Consider the following 18,951-nt stretch of genomic DNA (forward strand, 5'->3'; position numbering starts at 1 on the left):
CAATTTTTCAAATCTGAGGAATTATCTTCTATTCTTTTGATAAGAAGATCTGAGACAGAAAAATACAACGAAATATCCTAATTGCTGAAGACGAATTTTATTAATGCAGGCTGGATCCAAACATAAACAGATAAAGAGTGGATTTCAAAACTGATTGAAAACAAGTTCAATTTTCAGACACCCTGGTATCAATGAGGCTATCAGTTGGATAACCCTTTATTGAATCAACTAGAATTACTTTTAGACGGGCTAATCAGGTCAAACCAATTGCTATATAATGCTGGAAAAGGCCCCTGGACCCACAAACATAAAACATGATATCATATTTAAAGTTAAGATAGCTAATCTAAAGAAGCAAATTGAAATAGCGAGGAATAATATTTTGAGGGTGAACTCCCTGAAATATCCTGAATATACCCAGAAACACACGTAAAATGGAATAGACAAGAATAATTTTTCTGGAGGTACATTTCCTGAGACACCCTGAATATAGCTTACGCCAAAAAAACCCTGAAATATTTGTAAATTGAAATGGGTCAGAACAAAGCTTTTGCAGACAGACTACCTGAAATATCTTGAATAAGTTACTTACAATGAATAAAAATTAAATATCAAAAACAAAGTCCTTTTAATTCAAAGATGAACATTAAAACTGAAAACGATCAGAAGTAATCCTGTACATAAAAAGAATGTAACTCATCAACCCCCTGCTCGTTAAGCCAAAGTTCGACTTATTTTCTCAATGCTTTAAAAACCGGCCATATAATGCATGAACAATGTGATATAAAATTGACTATTATGCCATACCGATTTGACTTTTTTAGCTTTTTAAAGAAACAGTATCATTTTCAGATAAAATGTTTGAGAGATAAAATAAAAAACTGTTTTTTAGCTGAAAGTAAGGAGCTACATTAAAACATAAGCCGAACAGAAATTATTCCGTCTATGAAAAGGGCTATCCCCTCCGCTAAAGTTTTGTTACCTTAAAAAAGTGGAGTTGTGACAAAGAGTCAAATTTTAGTGTAAAGAGCGGGAAATCGACGAGGGGATAGCCCCTTTCCTATACGGAATAATTTCTGTTCGCTTTAAGTTTAATATTGCTCCATACTAACAGTTAAAAAACTCGTTTTATATTTAATTTCTGGACGTTTTTCTACTAATACAGGTAGAAAATTCCCCCTTGCAGAAAATTCTCCGCCTTCCCCGAAACATGTCTATTTACTTCCCAATAATAAATACTACTTGTATGCAATGGGCAGATTTCATGACTTTAATACCTTTCCCCAGTGGCTGTGGGTGTTATGTTATCCTAAGAGACATAGTCACTGGAATGTTTAACTTTGCTGAACAAAATGGCCATCTCCGAATTTGATTGGATGACTTTTAGGAAAAAGGTCAGATGGGAGGGGGGCCATTTGCACTCCAATCTTTTTGGTCGCTTAAAAAGGCACTAGAACTTTCAGTTTCCGTTTTAAAAAGCTCTTTCTCAATATTCTAGGACTATTGGTTCCATGCAGTGACACCTGGCGAAAACAAACAAACAGAGAAAAAAATTCACACTCATCTATGATTTTTCTTCTGGCAAAAAATACAAAATTCAACATATTCGCAGATGGGATCGTGAAACGTCTACAAAAGGGTTCTTGGATACGCTGAATCTCATGTGTGATTTTCGTAGTGGGAAGTTTCGTAGATTTTGATGGGTAACACTAAACTTAATGAATCTTATATATTTGGAATCAATGTAATAAGCCAATTCTTTTGATATTGAGCCGCATCGTTCCTTACTCACACTTTGTTACCACGCACTGTTTTGACTATCCTATATAGCACACTTGAATTTACCATACGAGGGATGAGCTCAAAAATTCTCCTAATAAAAGGCACCAGCCAACCTACAGGTTTAAGACCAGAGGGTTGGGAAGGGCAGTAGCTCCTTTCACATATGGAATGATAACTGTTCATTTTAAGTTTTAATTTGCTTTTCACTATAATGTGAAAACATTATTCTTAAGTTAATTTTCGTATTAAAATTAATTTGTTTAATTGAATTGAATAGAATTGAATTTATTTATAACCCGTTATAATACACATGAAAAACGGAGTATAATGTGAATAAAAGAAAAGATGAAAAAGATAATGACCTAAAAAACTACATAAAAAACTTTGCAATACTTCACCTTACTTAAAAACAATTAAAACATACAAAAGCAAAACATTCATTGAATCAAAATAGCACTCCATGGGTGCCGACCAATTCTACTATTGTAAGCTTCTATGCTTTTTCTGATAGAAGCATTCGGGTCTATGATGCCGTATCTTTTAATGACCCAGGAGTTGCTTGACCATGGTGGAAGGGCAAGCAGGTATTTGGCATACCGGAAATAGATTCGCCGAAGCTCCTTCGTCTCGGTTATCGTAAACGTACGCCAAAAAGGTGCAAGGTATAGGAAATTCGAGAGTGCAGAAGCATTGTAAAGTTTCGCTAGCAGTTTGCGGTTGAGTTGAAGTTTGTTTGCTACCAAGCTTCCGTATGTAGTTGCTGTTCGACGTTGGAAATGAAGGATCAAGAGCCTTCTAGTTGCTTTAAGAGTGTCACCGATAGGAAGCCCTAAATATTTCATTTGTGATTTTGGGGAAACTGTCGTGCCTTCGAGATTAATAGTAAATCCTGCTCGAGTTTCAACCCAGTTGAACAGAACCACGTCCGATTTTTCTCTATTGAATGTAAGGTTAATCTTAGCATATTCTTTACTTAAAGTAGCAAAATTTCTTTCGAACGACTGTACTGTTCGACTGGGGTTAAAAATACCATCTGCATAAGCGATAATTGACACAACAATCCCTTCTAAAATACATGAAGGAACTGAGCTGGATTGGGCGTTCAGGATACAGTTATTAAAGGCAACTGGAGAGGTAAGGGCACCTTACCTCCCAGGATGAAAAATCCTCCCACGTAACCTACTCCTCTCGACCCCCCACCCCTGCCAGAAAAATTATTCCTGAAAACGTCTGTATACTTCCCAATATACAATACTATATGTAAACAATGGGCAAAGTTCATAACTTGCAGCCCTTCTCCCGGGGATTGCAGGGGATTAAGTTGTCCTCAAAGACACAGTTATTAGGTTTTCGACAATGCTGAACAAAATGACTATATCAAAATTTTGATTCCGTGACTTTGATAAAAAATGAGGTTGAGAGGGGGTGCCATCCAATTTTTTTAGTCTCTTAAAAAATTAAACTTTTAATTTTCATTTGAATGGAATCTCGCACGATATTCTAGGACCATTGGGTCGGTACAAATACCCCTGGAAAAACAAAAAGCAAAAAATAAAAAATAAACGCGCATCCGTGATCTTTCTTCTGGCAAAAAATTCAAAATTGGACAATTTTCCAGATAGGAGCTTGAAACCTCTACAGCAGGGTTCTCTGATACGGTGAATGTGATGATGTGATTTTCATTAAGATTTTATGACTTTCTGGGGCTGTTTCCCCCTTTTCTCAAAATAAGGCAAATTTTCTCAGGCTCATAGTTTCTTATGGGTAAGACTAAACTTGATGAAACTTATATATCTGAAATCAATTTAAAAATCTATGTCTTTGATGTATCTATTGGTATTATATTTACGTTTTTTAGAGTTTCGGCTACTATCGAGCCGGGTAGCTCCTGACTTACAGTTCGTTGCCAAGAACTGTTTGATTGAAAGTCTCCTAGAAAAACTGAATAATTTAGGAGAGGAATTAGTTTTTACAATTAAAAAAGAAATAGATAATAAGTTAGCGTATTTGGATATATAAATTCAAAGAAATAATAAGGAAGCTTTTTCTATTTATCGTAAACCTACAAATAACATATGTTATTTACCTTTTATGTCGAATTAAATTAAAAAAAAAACTTAAAAAAAGTTTTTTAACTGCAAGTAAGGAGTGATATCAAAAATTAAACGAACAGAAATTATTCTGTATATGAAATGGGTTGTCCCCTCCTCAACACCCTGCTCTTTACGCTAAAGTTTGATTCTTTCTTACAACTCTACTTTTTAAGACAACAAAAAAACTATTCTTTTGATTTAGCTATTGGTATAGAAATTCCCTTTTTTAGAGTTTCAGTTACTATTGAGCCGGGTCGCTCCTTACTACAGTTCGTTACCGCGAACTATTTGATAATCCAATTTAAGTAAAACAGGGAGTAACTATTTCTTTAGTTGATAGGGTTTTAAAATTAACATCACCAAAATACAAAAGTAGGGAACTCTTTTTTATTCAGGATATTTTAATTGGTAATGGATATCCCGAACATATGATATCTCCAGTGATAGAAAAAAAGTTAATGGAACCGGAAATAAGAGAGGAAGATGAGTCAACTAGAAAACATTATCACATAGCTTTGCTGTATATTCCAATTTTGTTGCAAAAATTAAGAAAAGAACAAAAAAACGTCATATAAAACAGATTTTAAATCGCAAATACCATAAGTCTCTTAAATGAACGGAAAAGATAATTTTCCGAAAAATTTATAAAGCAGGGTCAAGGCCATACCCAGGGAGGGGGGTTTACCGGTTTGAACCCCCCAAACTCCAGCTCAAAAGTTTTAGTCCGAATCTTGTAAAAGTAGCAAAAACGCGTATAGACAAATTTTTACAAACTGTAATCTTGATAATCACTAATCTATTGCAGTCAGTAGGTCATACGTTGCCGAATATGTAATTGTGAAACACAAAACAGGAAACACAAAGGGGTCAAACGACAGTTTGTTTTGTCAGTTTGGTTTCCGACTGTTAAGGGAAGAGCGACTCGAAACATGAAAAGGAAAGGCGATATAACATATTTTTATTGCACCCAAGCGGAAGAGGTTAGTTATTTCTTATAGTGACGTTAACAGGCCGTCAACGGATTGTTCATATGTCCCTGCAGACTTAAATACCACAGAAGTAGTTGCTGATGCTCATGTTAAACTTGAGAACGCTGAATTTATTCACATCCGAGTCCACTCGATAAAGTCATTTGGTTCCAAACGACACAAGTCGTCGTCACTCGACACAGTGACCGAACTTCGTCTGCTAAAGAGTCCTTGGACTCCAGGAATTACATATACTTTTACAATATCTGGGAAAAGAAAGTTGAAGTTTCAGTTGGGTTGGTTGATTCGTTTCATCTAGTTCTCCTATTCGCCATCTGAAGACGGTGCTTTTTGTTGATTCTGTCTTCTTTTTCGTCCAAAAACAGCTGGCAAGGGCAGTAACCAGTGCTTAGGTAACCTTGTCAGCAAACCCTTCAAGAACTGGAAGGATGCAATTGAATGCTGCACAAGTCACCACCAAACACAGCTTCACAAAATATACTTTAAACGCAGACAACTTCATTTCTGTTATGGAGAAAAGGCATGGTATCATCATCAACCAGATAGACACAGCAAGGGCAGTTTAAGGTCAGGAAAATTGTCATAAACTGAAACTGATTTTTGAAATTCTAATATTTTACAGAAGGTAACAGCTTACCCTTCGGGGTATGGAGGCTTCTGGTCCCATTTCCCTCAGAGATCCAGAACCATCTTAAAATGATTGCAGTTTTCGAGCTCTTTTGCGACAAAGGGCAAGTATAGGCTTCTGGTCCCATTTCCCTCACAGATCCAGAACCATCTTAAAATGATTGCAATTTTTGAGCTCTTTTGCGCAAAGGGCAAGTATTGGTGATGAAATTTTGGTGAAACATCTTCTTTCCTCAACAGCGAATGCCCTCTAAAATTCACCAAAGGTTCAGAATGGTCTGATTGCCACTTGTGCAGAAATTGTTCAAAAGTCCAATGACGAAAAAGTGAACGCAAGTCCTTGCTCTTCGGTGCTTGCGGACAAAATGGCGGACATTTCCTATATGGAAAAGGTATGTGTTTGTGTCTGCTAAACCAGTAGTATCCCCACATATAGTAGGTTTTGTTCACTTTTGATTATTACGTAATAGGACTTGTTAGAGCCCACTAGCAAAGCAGGGAATCCCCGCTTGTGGGGGGGACACAACCATGGGTGTTAGATGATGGTGCCGTACACGTGAGATGCTATGCAATGACGGTGCACACGTGGGAGGTTGCGTAAAGAAGGCAAACACATGGAATGCTAAGTAATGGTGGCGCCCACGTTGGATGTTACGTAACGGTGGTGCAAACGTGGGATATTACATAATTTTGGCGCACACGTGGGATGTTATATAATGATATTGTAAAAGCAGGATTTTACATAATACTTTAATAGATTTTTTCGTCAGGATTTCATTTTTCATTAGGATTTATTTTCTTCCAAGGGTTTTTTTTCTTGCAAGGCGTTTTTTCTTTGTCTATTTCTTTCATAATATTTTTCTCGGGAAACCTTTACATTCCAAAGATTTTTGTCTGCATTAGGATTCGAAAGGGATTTCCCCTCAATGGAATGGAGCACTAGACAGTTAGACTATGAAAGCCTCTTTAAATATAATTGTTTGGGTACTCTTTCTATTTTATAACTTATTGCATGCAAGGAGAACTCCCTGTCCCGCTTAATAGAATGATTAAATGGATTGCGTGTTCCGATATGGCTGCAGTAATTGACATGCAGGGGAAAATCGATTACTAGAAATTGCTTACATGTAAAGGGAGCCTGCTTGATATGTAATATTTTAGAGGGTATTATCAGATAATATTGGGGGTTGTTCTTGCCGCATTTTCTAGTAATAGAGTCTTTTACTCAAATTGATCTTACTATCAGAATATGCTATCAGAGACTAAATAAAAGCGAGAGTATCATTATGGTTAGATTATGCTACATCTTCATATACGATCAAAAGTATTTCTTTTCCTCTTCACTACACAGAATTTAGCACTTATATTAGAGGCAATCTTGAACAAGCATCCCTATGTACATAGGCCACAATACGCTTTAATTACTTAAATTTAAGATCTGTCCTTGAACAAGAAATCTAAAGAATGAAGGCTTTGTACATTCAAATTTTATTAATAAAAGTAAATTTAAAAGCATTATTAAAACACAGAAAAAATAAATAAAACTCAACAAACAAAAAACAGAACCTGAAAAAAACTTATAAAGGATAAAAACTAATGAATAATGAACTATGAATTGAAGACAGGTGGGAACCCCTTGCAAGTAATTTCAGAGGGTAAGGGAAGGAAGTTTGATATTACGGGTAAATTTAAGCAATAGAGGTATTACTGAGTGACCTTAATAAAGATACTTCGTTTCTGTTGGTCTATTAGATGGGCTTACCTGTCACAATCCATTAATTTACGCATTGATGCTAGCAAAATTACAGTTTAAAAAAAATGAAACATGCAAACGAAGAAAAAAAGAGACAGAATTTGGTATTCGGTCATTTATAAAAGTTTGAATAAAAATCTCACGTTTCTTAGAGCCAGGACAATGTATATTTACGCCACTGTGACAATATGTGACTAGTCCACCCTAGGAAGCAATTCCAGGAGGGGTGGGTTGTTATTAGAGGTAAATTTAAGCCATATTAAGAGGTATTTCTCAGATTTCCTTATGAAAATACCTTGTTTGTATTTCTCGATTAGATGCACCTGTATGTTAAATTTCTTTAGTTTAAATCTTGATACTAGCAAAATCACCATTTGTAAAATGAAACATTCAAACGAAGAAAAAGAGATAGATTTTTGCATTCGGATTTCCGAGAGGTTTTAATGAAAATATCACTTTTCTTTGAGCCAAAACTATGTATATTAATATCATCGTGACAATATGTGACTAGCCCCCTCCTAGCAATTCCAGAAGGGGCTGGGTTGCTATTAGAGGTAAATTTAAGTCATATTTAGACGTATTTTTGAGAAATCTCAACAAAAATGCCTCGTTTCTATTGCTTTATTGGGTGTGCCTGCCTGTTACATTTTATCAATTTAAATCTTGATGCTAGTAAAATCACATTTTGAAAAATAAAGCATGCAAACGAAGGAAAAAGAGACTGATTTTCGCATGCGGTTACTTCTAAGAGGTCTTAATTAACGTACATCGTTTCTCTTTCTATATTAGACTCACCTGGAAGAAACACAGAGACAGTTTTCTACATTCGGCTATTTCTGAGAGGCTTTAATAAAATGCCACGTTTCTTTGAGCCAAGACTATGTATATTTCACGCCACCGTGAGAATATGTGAATGACCCAGCACCTAGTAAGCAAATTCAGACGGAAGGGGGCTTGTTATCAGCGATAAATTTATTCCATATTAAGAATCATTTTTGAGAGGTCTTAATGAAAATGCCTCAGAAAAAACACCTTAAAAGAAAAAAAAAGATTGAAAGAAACTGAAATCCTGAAGAAAAAGGCCCTGAAAGAAAAAAACACCTTGACAGAAAGAAAAATCCAGAAGAAAAATCTCTTAAAGTATTATGTAACATCCCACGTGTGAACCATCGTTACATAACATCCCACATGTTAACTACCATTACATAACAGTCACATGTGCACCGCCACTACGTAACATCCCACATGTGAGTCGTCATTACCCAACATCCCACATGTGTACCGTCATTACATAGCATCTCAAGTGTGTGCCGTCATTATATAACACCCATGTTTTAGTCCCCCTCAGTTACGAGCGCGGATTCTCCGCTTGACTAGCAGACTTTATTAAGTCCGATTAAGTAACAACCAAAAGCAAACAAAACCTATAATGTAAAAACCAAAGAAATAACACTCTCTATTAAATAGCAAGCATTTGCATCTCTTAGACAACATTCCCTATGATGTAGGTGTAATATACCGTTACAGACGCGCTAGAGTATTGCGTAGGACCCAGATATGCGTAATAACGCCTTGAGGTGTTCGTAGCTCCATTTGTACATCCCTTATGGGCCTTCCAGAAAACCTATTGGGGATACTACTTACACATCTGCCTGAAATGTTCACGAAGATTTTCTTGGTTACGTCCCAGTTACGGATCTATTGGGACAAGGTCTCGCTTTGGCAATTCTGAGTTATTTGGAAATCCTTGGGCTTGACCAAAACAAGATTATTGGCCAAGGATATTTTGGTGTGGCAGCGATAAGTAACTATTTAAGGAGCGTCCAGACCGTTACACGCCAACAGTATCCAAAGACACTTTATGTCCACTTTAGTGCACATAGTCTCAACCTTGTCATTTCATCTGTGTGCTCTATTCCAGCTATTAAGCATTTCTTAGGAACTCTATCGCAAATTTGCAATTTTTACAGTGCTTCACCACTGAGAACCCAAAATTTGAAAGAAAATATTAATAAACTCTTACCAGATTCGCGAAAAGAGAACCTGACCGGGCTCGGTGAAACAAGATGGATCGAGTACCATAACACAGTTTTGCGTTTTCTTGAGCTCTACCAGCCGATTCTGTGTTCTCTCAAAGCTCTTGAGGAAAACAGCAACGCAGAAACGTCTGCGAAAGCGCTCCAAATACTGGACGTCTTGAATCAGTCACAGTTCGTTATGAGTCTCAATGTCGTACAGGAACCTTTCTGCCTGACGCTGCCTTTGTGCAAGACTCTTCAGTCGGTTAACTGTGACTTGGCTGCCGCTTGTAGATACGTAAAAGCTCTTCTTCCTAGAACAATGACAATGTGACAAGATTATGTCAATATCTTCACTCCTCTTTTCAACAAAGCTCAGTCTTTTGCAGCTATTTTAGGGCTTAAGATGAGTCACCTAAGAACAAGAGGTGGAGGGATACCTCATCTTGACGATCCTGATCTTCTCAATCACTATAGAGCCTTACTGTTTATTCCATTTCTAGACCACTCCATATAAGAGCTGAAACAACACTTTAAAATCCATCAGAATCTGTTTTCTCATCCCAGCATCCTTGTTCCCGCAAAGATTGTATCAGTTGATCCGAAAACTATGATTTGGGGAATTTGCTTGAGTCACATGGAGAAACTCTTCCCGAGCCAGACTGCTTGAAGCAAGAGGTAGAGCTTTGGCGAGGCAAATGTGAAAAACTTCTTAAAGACCTTCTTATGCTGAATCTTCTCTTCACGAATGTAACTCGTTCTTTTTTCCAAATATTTCTCTTCTATTGACTATCCTTGCAACATTGACTGTCAGTCCTAATACTCCAGAGAGAAGCTTCTTTACACCTAGAAGGTTAAAAATCTGGCTAAGAAATTCAAAAGGACAAGAAAGGCTGAGTGACTTAGTCCTGCTTGCCATTCATAGAGACATTGATGTCTGTCACGAAAAGTCATAACCATTTTGACAGGGAAGAAAAACTGTCGTTTATATTTTGTTTTGTAGGTAGTTAGTTTACTTGACGAAAACTCTTGGACAGCTCTGTAGATATATTATGTACATAAATAATTAAATAATTGGTTTGCTAGTGCAATACAGTAAAAAAAGACCCTGAAATATACAAAAGTGTGGCTAGCGGACGCGTCCTCGTTCGCAATGGGCAGATTGGCAGTCTCCACGACTAACCATTAGACTATGTCCGGGGGAAGCATTTCGTTGTATCTCCCTTTCAGCGAAAACCTTGTGTACAGCCCTGAGTAGGGTATACAAAATCCTTTTTCATGTGCTAAATTTATGTGGGAAGGACACAGAGAAACATTGAAATTAGATTATAACACGATAAAATTGCAACATGCTGCTCTTTTAAGTATGATAATAAAATAGGAATATTTGAATCAGCCTTGTCAGAACATTTTTTTGACCTTCCACACCATAGTAAATTTTTTGATCAAACGAAAACAATGGATATGTCTGCTGTATTTTTGAAAAGTTTCCGAAAAATTATTTGTTGAGTTAGTAGAATTAACAGGGATGAAGAGGAGTATAGATTAAATCCAATTTACAATAACTTAATTAGGGGCAGGTCAAAAATTCAAACGATAATGTGTTATATAATAGCCCTGATATAAGTGTCAACCTTATTACGGAAAGTTGGGATTAGGTCAATGTCGGAAAGGGTCAACAAACCGCAGCTAAGTTAGCAAATACAAAAATCCATTGAATTTATAATACATGAGTTTCTTTGACCTATTGTCATATCTAACTTTAGCCTTCTATATAATCTAATAATCTTAATCTTATAATGGTAATCATGGGTGATAACATGGTGCTTGTGTAAATTCTTTAAAGTAAATATAGTTTTTAACTTTTGCTAGATTTCATTGCCAAACTTAAGCTAGACCTACGTTGCCTGATCAACGTGAAGTGTTGCGGCAACCTTTCTCCGGCTTTGCCGAATAAAGTATTGCGAGAGCAACACTTTGGTTTTGTTTCTTTGATATCGGTTAAACGCTGAAGTTGTCAGGCTATCGAAGCTTTTAAAACGTTATGTTCAAAGAAGAACGCGATCAGTAATCATATGATCAAAATCTATCCCTCAGCGTTGAAAAAACAACAATAACAAAAGAATATCGAAAGAATGGACTAAATTGACTTTGCAGCCAGTTGAACTTTATCCTTTTCAATCGTAGACATCGTGACGGATGAAAACTTGGAACAATATCTTATATAATCTAGTTGGTATTATACAGCTATCCGTAGCTTTTCAGGATTAAAATACCATAGGTGACACTAATTATTACAAAACTACCTCATTGTTTTACGTTATCGTTTGTACCCGTTGCGTAAACACTTAATTCTAGGTTACAGTGAGTATGGGTAGGCTACACCGACTAGCAAAAGTCACAAACCCCTCTTCACTGAAGATGATTGTAGCCTAACAGACGATTATTACTTACAAGTCCCCTGCATGTCTTAGCACTGGAACCAAATTGGTCTTACCATCAAATACACCAGAAACAAATAATAGGTAAACCAACTAGCCAAAGTTGCAAACCCCTTATTGCCGAAGATGATTATGGTCTAACAGGCGACTGCTGCTTATAAGTCCTCTACTTGTCTCACAATTGGTATCGGCCTATTTTTGGTTTCAGTGTGTACCCTACTACTGAAGTTGTCAACCCCTTGAAACTTTCAAACTAGTATATCTCATGAAGGAATATTTTTTACCAAGAAATGGGTGACATATACTTTGATCAGCTCATCAAGAGCTATCCATTGCCGTTGAAAAAAAAAATTCTATCTGTCTTAGTTCAAAAGTTGATTTTTTTGCCGTAGGCCAAATTTCTAACGTCACCACTTAGATAGGAGCAATGGATAAGCTCCAATTTCTTCAGCAATGACAAAAAATTTTAAAGTTTAAAAGGTACATCTGATAGCACTTCTCTACCTCAATCCCAAGTCCGAAAAAACAAATGATAAACACAGCCGAAATCACGTCAGCACTTTCGGACCCGTGGGAAATTGCCGCTTTTTTGCTTCTGTAAATTTTTCTATTTATCACTCAAAGAAGATATATTGGCTGTAGGGCCGGGTAACTGCCGCATATATTTAACACTTATAGATTTTAGTCCATCTTCAATTTGAATGTGGTGCCTGCCTGCTTTCCTTCTAGAACGGAGCTTTCCACTCGAAAGCAGAAACCTTGTTTTATGTAACGAAAGCTTGGCAGCAAAACTTCAGATACTCCTCTCTGACATAGGCTATATAACTCCACTTCACTTCGCTCACCATAGGCTCTGGCTCGTGGACAAGCAAAAACCATCCTTTTTGGCCCCAGGCAAGAGTTCTGCAGAGCTTTCCAAAATGTAATGTCATATTCATCAATCTGGCCTGAGGTCCACACTTTCCGATAAAAACCGCAAATGTTAGACCCTTACGAGTTTCCAGGAACAAGCCGACATATACGGCACAGAAAAAAAAAAAAACGGGACAAAACCAAAGTGTTGCTTTCGCAACACAATTATAAGAGAAACAGTCTGTTGTACTAAAAACAAACTTTTGTATTTCTGTGTGCTTATTCAGACTATTTACTATGTTTACATTATTTTTGAGGTTATTAAATTGTTACTTTTTTGTCTTTTTCTTTATATGTTGCATTTAATTTAATTTAACTTTTTTCCTCGTTGACAAAGGCTCTCGGACATGGAGTCAAAATTTTCATATTTTTATCATTTAAAGTTTTTTGTTGTTCTTTTTTATGTATTATTTTTTTTTGTTCCACTGATTTATTTAAACTATATCCATTTTTCTCTCTTTAAGGTTTTATGTAAGAGAGAATCAAAAACATTTTTTATGTTTTAATACATTTGAAAATAAAAATTCATATATTAATTTAATCTTCTCGTTTTTTTTCAGCTTTAATCATATCGATTGGCCTAAAAATATTGCAAAGGGTCATTCAAACGGAGAATAAAAGATCTTATGTCATTTTAAGTAGCCAAAAAATATTGTGCCAAGGCTAACTATGCCGAACAACAATTTTGGCCCAAAGGTTGTCAAAAAGCCATCGAGTTATAATCCTGAAATGGCGGGGCAATGTAAGATTACAAGTAAAAAAAAATATATATTGAGCTTTCCGGTTTCAGAGACGATATTGTCGTCCGGTGGCACATCCATCCCGAAAGACGTGCAAAGTCCATACAAAATAAAGGGCTGAAATAAACATTTGTTTTAAATCTTTGTGTAACTAAGTTGGTTCTTTCTATTAAAAACGGACAAAATTAATGAAAAATAAGTTTTTCATGTGAATTAATACGAACAACGTTGAAATGTTCATAGAAGTATTTTAAAGCACTAAAACTTGAGCTGAAGATTGGGTGGCTGAAAAGGTAGCAGCCCCCTCATATTCGCAGTAATTTATGTTCGTTTTCAGTTTTAATATCACTGTTTAATCTCGTTTGAAAAAAAAAATATTTAGTATAATTAAGAAGACTCTTAATTAAAAAATGATGTTAATAAATATAATTAATAGGACTCTTCAGGACCAATAACAAACCCCAGAAAAAGTTTTCAGATCTAAATTTGTGAATATCTATGCATAGGGTTTTTTATTTGTTTTTATAGTTTCGTTGTATTTTTTTCAGATGTTTATTTAGTTTTTTTCTCTTTAGGGCATGACAAATAAAGTTGTTTTTTTTTCGAACTAGGTTAGGCATAGATTTACGAAAAACAAAGGATAAGGGTTTCTGAACATGAAACCAAAATATCCGAGATTATTATCATTTTACTTAAGGCTCATTCACAATGAGAATTAACTTAAAAGTAAGATTTAGCTAGCGCCAATTCGTTCCAATCAGGTTTTTGATAATTGGCTGTAACATTGCATGAAAAATTCAGATTGGCTTAAATTATTGCTAGCTAAATCTCAGCATCAGTATAATTAACTGTGAATGTTAAATTAGATTGCTGTCAGAATAAAAAAGCTTGTCCTGTTGGTATCAAAGGCAGCTCTCCTCGTATATAGGTGTATCTCAGTTAGTTTGAGCTTTAGCGTCGTTCTTTCCATTGATTAAACGAAAAAAACTAGTTTTTTCAACTGAAAGTAAGGAGTAACATTAAAACTTAAAACGAACAGAAATTATTCCGTATATAAAAAGGGGCTGTCCCCTCCTCAACGTCCCACTCTTTACGCTAAAGTTTGAGTCTTTGTCACAGTTCTATTTTTAAAACAATAAAAAACTTTAGCGTAAAGAGCGGGACGTTGAGGCGGGGACAGCCTCTTTCATATACGGAATAATTTCTGTTCGTTTTAAGTTTTAATGTCGCTCCTTACTTTCAGTTGAAAAAAACTTGTTTTTTCTAATTTAATTTCTGAAAGTTTTTGAATTAATGCATGTTTTGATTTTGACTCACCGCAGATGAATAATTAAAACGAAATTTGCATATTTTTTTTTGGATAAACGACTTTCTCATAGTTTTGATCAGATGATTTTGATAAAAAAGAGGTGGGGGAGGAGGCCTAGTTGCCCTCCAATTTTTGGTTACTTAAGAATGCAAGTATAACTTTATAATTTTTTTTACGAACTTTTCTATTAGTAATAAATACACGTAACTTACGAATTAACTTATGTAACGAACTTCTACATTTGTATATTTTTATTACACATATGAGGGGGTTCGCTCCCCCCGTCAATACCTCGCTCTTTACACTAAAGCTTGAATTTTTTCCCAGCTCTTGAAGAATTACCCCTGAATCACAAAGGCCGTAGAATAAATAGTTGAAATTACTAAAAATACTTTAGTGTAAAGAGCGAAGTAGTGAGGAGGAGACAAACACCCTTATATATGTAATAATTTCTGTTCGTTTCAATTTTTAATGCTGCTCCTTACTTCCAACTGAAAAAAAACTTTTTTTTATGTATTTTCTCTTTTTATGTTTTTAATAATGCTAGAAAATCCAGCGACACCTTCATGAAAATTCTCTTCCCTCATGATAAAATTCCTCCGTGGAAATATCCTCCCAAGTAACCTCCTCCTCCCCCCTGAACTGTTACCAGGAACTGTTTGACAATGTTCAAAGTTTGTAACTTGCAGCCACTCCCCCGGGGACTGTGGGGGATTAAGTCGTCCCGAAAGACATAATTATTAGGTTTTTCGACTATGCAGAACAAAATGGGTATCTCAAAATTTTGATCCGGCGACTTTGGGAAAAAATGAGCCTGGTAGAGGGCCTAGGTACGCGCCAATGTGTTTGGTCACTTAATTTCCGTTAGAATGAGCCCTCTCGCTACATTTTAGGACCACTGGATCGACACGATCACCCTTTGAAAAAAAAAATGTGCACCCGTGATATGTCTTCTGGCAAGAAATACAAAATTCCACATTTTTGTAGATATTTCTCTGGCGCGTAACTTTTGATGGGCGTGACTAAATTTGATGAAACTTGTATTTTTAAAATTAGTATAAAAATGTAATTTTTTGATGTAACTATTGGTATCAAAATTCCTTTTTTTTTAGAGTTTCGGTTACTGTTTAGCCGGGTCGCTCCTTACTACACTTCTTTACCACGAACAGTTTGATTTGAAATTGAAGCTTATTCAGCTTTTGCACAGCAATGCTTCAAGTTTAGCAGTTAATTTAGTTACATTTGATTTATATTAAAAAATGAGGTTTTAATTACAAAACACACTCTTAGTTTTTGAAGGTCTCAATTTGAGGTTTTAATTTTTTGAGAACCTTCTCAAGAAAACCCTGTTTACTTTAAAGTACGTCTCCTTTAGTCAGCCAGGCATCCAATGCTTTTGCATATCCTTTCTTTTTGCCATTCTCAGTTTCCCAGTATTCAGAGCTGGGTCAATTTTGGCTGAACTTGCAGAGCCAAGCCACTGATACCTAGCCCTCACACCAGTGACTCTTGTCACTGACCGCTGTCAAAAATGCCACTGACCACAGTCACTGACGCCACTGACCACAAGCCCTTTCCTTGTCTCTTTCCTATTATGTAATAGTAAAATCATTTATTTTTCGTTTGATAGAGGGTTTCGCCGATTTAAAAATATTGTTTTCTGGTGTATTTGGCATACCCTACCTTCAAGTTGAAGGTAGAAAGGGGTTGCTCTATGTTTGTGGTAGAAAATGCAGTGTTTTGTGGGTGTTTTTTTTATGTTTTTTCTTCTGTATAATAAAAATATAGTTTTCCCATGCCAATTTTTACTATTAATTAAATACAAGATTCTTACCTCCTCAAATGGTATATATCTTATGCAGATAGTATCTGCTCTTGCACTGGGACTAAAGCAACAAGTTATCATTTCCCTAAGAGGTATAAAAAGGAAAGGGGAAGGAAATCGCGCAAGTCTAAATTGGCCTATTATAGGAAAGACATAGAATTTAATTATCGGAAGTGATAGTTTCTTTGGGAAAATTATAGTCTTCCTAGAAAGGGATATTGCTGTCTTCCCTTTCACACAAAATGCCCAAATATAATAAAAAAGGAAAAATCAAATAGCTTGATAAGGAATTTCTTACTTAATACTTCAGTGAAAACAGGCTAATGCATAATAATCTTTCTAATCAGTCGTTTTGCATACCAAGAGGTGTAACATATATAAACATCAAGTGTTTTTTACAGTCAAAATAAGTTTAGAAGGATAATTATTTAGGTCTTAAAATTGCACTTCTGATACGCACGACTATAATAGTTTTTGGGTACATTTTTGATACATGAGTATTTCAGAAAGTCGGAGAAAATGTGCTAGGGGTTTTCCAGACGAAGTCTCATACGCCTAATTAAGTCTCTTTTCCAGAGGAAGCCCCTTTTGTTTTAGGTACTAGAGGGAGTAACCCCCGCTGCACTAGAATTTCCCATTTGAAGAGTATCTTTTCGATTTGTAATGACAAAAAGGAATTCGAATACTAATATACAAGAACGAAATAGCCAGATTTTTTTTTATTGTGTGGCTATAAAGAAAAAAAATTGCTTGAAACTGTTGCTGTAACTGTTGCTGTAATTGCTGTAACTGTTGCAGGGTTGATGCTCTGATGCTTATTTACAATAACCATCAATACTATACTTAAGGTTTTTTTTTGTCTGGTGTCAAATATCTGGTGCTGGTGTAATAACAAAAAAGGACAGAACATATGAAGTAACCTGTTTCTAATATGAACTAGAGAGTATATTTAAAATCGGATCGTATTATATCCTCCACGCAACGTGGCTAACCAGGATGTTCAACCGAAAAAAAAATAAATTCAATTTTACAAGAATTTAACACCCTTTCCCGAATATAAATTATTTACATGAACTTTCACATTTAGAATTTGTAGCCCATAAAATCTTTTACATCCTAATTTAGCTTTCTCTTTAAACATAGCGAAATTTGGTTTTATTTTCTATTGATGTTGAACCCGGATCCTATTCAATTCAATTCAATTTATTGAAATAAAAATAAAATATAACACCAATAATAATAAGGATCCTGGAAGCGAACTTGTTGAGGACCATAACCACAAAAAATTGAAAATGAAGAGGAGAGAAAAAAAAAAGAAAAGATCGCTGGGCGGAACTAGAGACACACTTGGGGACAATGAAGGAACGGTTGGATGAACGGAGACAGAGGCCTTCAGAATTATTAATATTAAAATAAGATAATAATTGAGGAGGAAGATTTTTATGGTAAGCGGAGTAAGCAAGGTATAGATTTAATTTTTTGATGATTTGTTCAAAAGAAATAATACCAAAATCGGAGTACAAGTCCTGGGTGGGATATAGTCGGGGCAGCCGAAAAACTGCTTTGATGGCACGGTTTTGGGCAGATTTTAATTTATTGGTAACTGAAGGAAAAGTGTTGCCCCAAACAGATCCACAGTATGAGATATATGGGTAAATAAAAGAGTAATAAAGGGTGACAAGGATATCGGGAGGAAGAAATTAATTCGCACGATTAATCATGATCATCAATTCTTCCGCGTTTTAAGCTTAACACGTTTTCGTGGAAAGTCCAGTATTTATTCCAAGAATCTTATCGACTGCAAATTGTGGTCCGACCCGAAGTAGCTAAAAAGAAACTTTACCCTCAACAGAATAGCTATAACAGTAGGAATGCAGACTACCAAACTAGCCTGGTAAGCCATCTAAGCTCCACAAATGTAGCATATTTATAATGTTAGACAATTTAACATAATTAAAAAATCTAAAAAAGAAGGTTGTAGAGTTATGAACAAAGTAAGCAAGGTTAAAAATAATATTCTACGATGCTAAGACCTGGTTATAGTTTTGCCAATAAGTAGTAGGGCCATAAAGGCTAATCGAAAACAATGATTCAAGAAAACAATTTTCGGAAAAAGAGACATGGGAGGGGGCCTAGGTGCCCTATATTCTTTTTGGTCACTTAAAAAGGGCACTAAAATTTTTAGTTTCCGTCCGAATGAACCCTTTCGTGATATCCTAGACCCACCAGGCCGATACGATCACCCCTGGGAAAAAAGAAATAAAAACGTATCTGTAATCTTTCTTCTGCCAAAAACTACGAGTTCCACATTTTTGTAGATAGGAGCTTGAAACCTCTACAGTAGAGTTTTCTGATATGCTGAATCTGCTAGTGTGTTTTCTATTAAGATTATATGAAAATAAGGGGCTTTCCTCCCTTTTTCTAAAATCAGGCAAAGTTTCTCATGATTGTAGCCTTTAATA

The sequence above is a fragment of the Artemia franciscana genome, chromosome 3 (genome assembly GCF_032884065.1).
Source record: "Artemia franciscana chromosome 3, ASM3288406v1, whole genome shotgun sequence".
Classification (NCBI taxonomy): domain Eukaryota; kingdom Metazoa; phylum Arthropoda; class Branchiopoda; order Anostraca; family Artemiidae; genus Artemia; species Artemia franciscana.